This window comes from Dioscorea cayenensis, chromosome 14 (assembly GCF_009730915.1).
Source record: "Dioscorea cayenensis subsp. rotundata cultivar TDr96_F1 chromosome 14, TDr96_F1_v2_PseudoChromosome.rev07_lg8_w22 25.fasta, whole genome shotgun sequence".
Classification (NCBI taxonomy): domain Eukaryota; kingdom Viridiplantae; phylum Streptophyta; class Magnoliopsida; order Dioscoreales; family Dioscoreaceae; genus Dioscorea; species Dioscorea cayenensis.
In genome coordinates this window covers 18,762,903-18,769,098 of record NC_052484.1, presented here as the reverse complement: position 1 = coordinate 18,769,098, position 6,196 = coordinate 18,762,903, and positions in this window count along the sequence as shown.

Here is a 6,196-nt window from a genome sequence, read left to right as displayed (position 1 = left end):
TGAGGATCTTCCTCAACTCGCTCTATGGATTCGTAAGTGTAAAGTTTTTATGATATTGTTTTAAAGGTTTATTATAGTGTTTAACAATTACCTAATAGTGTTTAATACCTTTTATGTTATCATTTAATTTGTCTACTTAACATTTAATTATATATAATATCATGTAACAAATTGATAATATCATTTAAATATTTATAATATGGTCTTATTATATCCTCATATCGCTTAACCTCGAAAGACTGCCGTAGGAAGAATGACTGCCACAGACTCACACGCCGACAAATTATACACTCCGCTTGAGTGGAAGGAGATGGTCACTCGATGATGTGATGGGACGCCAGATGCATAATACAAAAAGTCGCTGAGCAAAGAGCCATATCTCTACAAGAAGCGCCTCATCACCGTACTCGCTATACTGCTTATGTCCCGCCAGAAGACGACATGACACAATTATAGCTATGATCGGGATGCTCAGGCGCAGAAAATGCATGAAGTTCAAATTGTCATCCTCCCGATCATCATGAATGGCCACTTCCACGTCGTCAGCTCCGACAATGATAAACAAGAATACATGCATTATTCTTCACGTCCGGGGTACAATAAGGACGCCATGGACATGGTAAGTTCTTTTAATTATGTCATATTAATATCCGCTTTGGTATTTAAATCGCTATTCTAATCTCGACTTATATATCTCGACAATGGAATCTATTCGACAATCGGTCGATATGGAGTTCGGCGAGTCGGGCGACGGCAAAGTACCCACTCGTGCACGGCTATAGAAACCCCACGCCTAAAAACAAGGAAGGCCGATCTGCGCCGCCTACGCCATGCTGCTTTTATCGAGCAATTACTCCGGGGTGAGAAGTTACTGGCCACCGCAGCATGCACGCTCCTTACCTCGGGACACGGTATGTTACCCGATACTTAAGGAGTGGGAGGGCACCGTCCCATGATAAAGGGGGTCGCTACAAGCGGGTTAAATTTTGTTTTTCAAGAACATGTCCTCAGATATCTCGAATGTCAATTTTATTTTCGAATGTAAACTCGACAAATTCAATTCATCGTTTGTGTTCAAGAGTACTGACTTGTATATGTTAATGTAAATTTTGTTTGTTTTGAATTGTAAAAGGTGTTAAATTCCATTCGGCTTTCATTTCATTGTTTAATTTACTGCTCTAATTGTGTACATTTCACTTTCATTGTTTAAATATACAATATATAGTTTAAACATCGCTTTAAATATTTCAAAAATACGTGTGCACTCGCTTAAAAATAACACCGCCTCTGCTTTAACTAAATGCATTCATCGTTTAAATAAATAGGGAAGTTGCCCATCAATAACTTGTATATCTCAATGTAAAGTTTGTTTGTTTTCAATCGTAAAGGCGAGTTAAATTTCATTCGATCTTCATTTCATTGTTTAATTTACGCTCGTAGCTTGTGTACATTTCCGCTTCATTGTTTAAATATACCATATATTGTTTAAAATATCACTTGAAATATTTCAAATTACAAAACAGATCCGCTTAAAAATAACAATGTCTCTGCTTTAAATACATTCAATTCATAGTAAAGAGTAAGAGTTTAACATGGAAACAACTCCATCAATACACAATGTTTCCCGCTCATCGCTCGGGCTTTATTAACAATACCTAGTCGGGCCACAGCTTTCATCTGAAGATCGCTCGATCATGATCGGGATCCATGGCAGTGCACCGCAATGTAACTCATGGACATCAAACGCCATGCGACTCGATCCTCTTTCGCCTAGGGCCGCCCAGTCGCCTTCTCTCGCCACAAAGGTCGCAAACGAAGCTCACGATTTCCGCTCAAGACCCCGTCATCGCCGGGTATGGGGAATATAGCTTCCTCAGACGCAAGTTTCAGAATTTGCCGACGGTGAAGCACCCGCTAATAAATCGATGTCACGCTGGTGTCTGCTCCTGCATTATTGCCGCGCTAGCGTGTTCGCGTAAGGGATACCATAAACCTCGCCACCTTCGATATGAACAAGTTCTCGATGGCGAGATCCACGTAGTTGCCGTGACCGGTCGATCACCGTAACGATCATCGACACAACGACCAACACGTAAGATTTCTACTGCCCCTCAACAATGATCGCCACCTTGGAATGTACGTCCGGGGCATAAGTAGAGTCTCCCATTTGTCTGCTTGCTCACGCCGTTACATAACACGCGATCAACTCGAACTCGCAAATAAGGTTAAACAAAGACAGCTGATGGTTAACATCTGAAACATGTTTAAACATTATCAGAAATATTTAAACGAAAGGATTAATATTTAAAGTCGATAAGTGTAATTAAACAAAGATTGAGAATGTTTAAAGGGTAACACTAAATGTTAGTGTAAACCAACATTCGCAGCATCTTACGGAGTCGCACCATCTTTCGTCACACGGTAAACGACGAGCTTCCTCGATCCAAGCATCGAACGACTACGCCGACGCTTGAATACATCTCACCCCAACGATCACCTCCCGAATGTATAATCTCGACCAATGTGCCATATCCGATGTATTAATCAACCAGCCGATGAGCTTCGGTGATGCGCCCTCAGCTCATTCACTGAGATCATCGAAATCTTTAGCCGTGGATGCCCACGCAACGCGAAGCATATGACTCAAAGATCCTCCCTCAACGCCTTCCCAAGTCCGACATCGGCTTTCATAAAATTGGCCTCCAAATGTCGAAGACAGATGCATGCTGGGCGAAGAAGGGGAAGACTCTGCATTGCGCTCACAAGGCCCTCGGACCGTCCGACACGAAGGTAATTATCTCATGATAATATCCATCCTCGTGATCAAGGCATCGCCTAACTTAGATACGAATCAAGTCCAATCGCATCGGTCTCGCTGTCGACTATACCGGGCGACGTGAAAAACCATTATTTCCATCTTTCCCCGGCACCCGAGAGTGTACTCGATATTTTTCCAAGGAGGCTGGGTACCATCGAGAAAACAAAGCAAATGCCCCGCAAGCCCTCTTGAATCCCACAATACACGCTACCGAAGAAAAAGAATGCACGCTTAAAAACGATCACCGCCTTTCCACCCGATCGCAACGCTACCGGGATTTGTCTCAGCCACCTTATCCACATACCAAAGCAAACATCGAGTCGGAGACGTCAACGCCATCGAGGACCACCCGGCATGCTCTTTTCCCAACCAAGCTCGGCTTGTATGGTACGTGGACACCATGTTCCCCGCAACATGTCCTTCCCGAACGTCAATGGCCTTGCATACAGGGATCCGCCCTTGAGCTTCGGAATCACCGTGCGCTAACCCATTTTTCGACGCTTTGATGTCGACTCAACCCTACGCCACCACCGCAAGTGTGCGACGGGTTGATTGTCTCGATTCCGAAAGTATTTTTGTTATACTCTTTTGACGATGAAGGCGCCTGAACGACAACCACTCCTAAAGACATTCCACGTCACCGATGTTTTTCGCTCTTTTACGAAATTAAAGTCAAAATTCCTTTTTGATCGCATGATTTCGAAGTACATCCCTCGAAAATGTTCGACACGGACAAAACGTTGTCCAATATCCAACGACGACACTTGTAATGATCCGACAGAAGGAAGACATCCCACAACGCGTGGTCACCACGGGACGAATGGGAGCACTCGCATAATCAATTCCCCGCCAACACTTCACCAAATAAAAAAGATCAATACGTTAAGCTTTGAGAATATAATGTTTAGTGATAATGACAATATTTAAACGTTAAATTAAATACTTAAGCATTTAACTAATAACGTAAACGACTAGTACAATACGTTAAACAACGACGACATATTTACACAATAAACGACCCTGCATAACCGGAATAATTAAAAAGAAAAGGAACTTCTACAACGAGTAAACCTCGCTTTCATTAGGATTCTAGCAATGGCACATTTCTCTCGCCCCGACGACAAGATCAACTACAAGAGACATTCAAGATGGAGCGGACGTGACACATCCGCCGGAAGTCAACATCGCTTTCTATCAGGGCAAACCGCTTTTATATCCATCCTGTGTGACGAACTTAATCCCGACAAGAGAAACTTCGAGACCCCATCGCTCACATATCTCGCCTAACACCAACTCCCAAGAAGTCTCGAAAGGAAACAACATTAGCACCCTTCCCTCCCCGTCAATCTAGCAATACCACAAAAACTCTCCATAATATACTCGTACGAAACCAAATCAGTATAAAACCAAATGAAGCTAAGAACAAAAAGAAGACGAAGAAGAAGAAGTAGAAGATGTAAAGAACAAACAAAGATGAAAGGCAAACAAAAAGGCCATATGTATGCATAGAGGTTAGACTAGACGTGATGTGATCGGGCGTATTTTTTTCCCTCCATCCCAAGGGCAAAAAGGGAAATATATGTCATCGCCGCGAGGAAGACATATTGTCATCGTCGAATGAATGTTCTCAACTCAACACGAGTCTCGTGTAAACGCTAAGCTTTTTATGTTTAAAACAGATACATATAGTGTTTAAAATAATGGTTAACTGTTTAACTAAAGTCTATATCATGTAAATAATATGTTATTGTTTAAATCAATGCTTTTCATACGACATCAGCATGTTGAAGACGGGAGTACCTCGCGGTCACTCGCTTAAACATTCTTTACGTATTTTTCTTAAACACATGCTACTGTTTAAATAGTAACTCAGAGTATTGTTTTAACATTTTCTATTGCTTTCAATCGCTATCATCGCTTTATAGAGTAACTTTTTCTTAAACATCGTTGTCACTGCTTAAACATATTTCACGTATTTTCTATTGTTTACAACGACGCTCTTTGTTTCCCACATCGCTTTGTTTTTACTAGCGCCTACGCTTTAAATTTCGTGTAGTTCACAAATCAACAAGCTTGTTTCGCTTTTATTTATAAAAAGATTTTACAACATTTTACAACATTTACAACGTCCGCTCGGACTGACACTCACGACTGTACCGTCGAGTAACGTGCAAACAAGCGTTCGCACATTCAACGCCACAAGCTGTGACAACATGCGATCAACTTGAACCCGCGACAACGCATACAACATTAAAAAGGTTAAACAACACACATTCATGAAAAACGACTATTAATCAACGTGTCATGGGCGTCGGACTTAAAACGAAGATCCCGATAGTTAAACACGTAACGTATGGTTGTACATCGACGCAATGTTCTTAAATGGTAACAGTAAAGTCTCAAGTGATAAATATCAACCCAGTTTTAAAGGATGTAGTCGATCTCCCTCCTCTGAGATCCTCCGCAATCACGAAATACGTGAAAAATTTCTTTTCTACCTAAGTCGAAAATGCTCGCTTAATTGCTTTCATTCGCCATCCATCGGTCAAGAATCCTCCGTCGATTCAGTGCACTAGAGCACTGACCCAAGGTCGAGAAAGATAGTTTAACTTGTCATGGTGATCAGTTAAACGATTCCTCAAGATAGGAAAGCAGTAGTCTCACGAAAACATCCTTGGGGACAGAGAGTGGTCATTCATCTGGGAAGAGGGAGGACGAGGAGGAGGAGGAGGGATGATGAGGACTGACGAGGAGTGGTCATTCCATGGGGAGGGTTCTTCATGGTTATTTATGGTGTGAATTCCACAAGGGCTGACTCTTCATATCCGAGAAAAGTTAAACGACGCATCGATATCGAGCGTGTGATCGAGAACGAATCGGTGTTCTGAAAATTATGTTACCGCGGCATAAATTTTAATGCCGCATTAATTTTGGCGCACGATACCATAACCCCTGCCACCGCCACGTACACCGCCAAAGAATTCGTATCAAACGATCACCGCTACGCAGAGATTTTGAGAATTTACACGTAATACGAATAGTTATACACGAAAGACAAGTTAAACGGAGATGGAAGGATTACACCTGATACGACAATTATTAAACATATATAGTAAAATATTTAAACGTTAAACCAGCAGAAGTTCTTCAAAATAGCTCAATACGACGGATCGCGCTTTCCTTTCCCACCATTTTCGTGCCAAAATGGATTTCACAACATGGACCCATTCAGTTTGAAATCTGGTAGGGGGTAAAAGGGAAGTTAAAACACTAACGAAGTCACGTCTCGTCCGGGTGCAAGTAGAGAGTGGTTTTTGATAAGTTTTGAAAAATTATGAGGGAATGACAGCATTTTTCTCTCCAAATGAAAAATAAAAA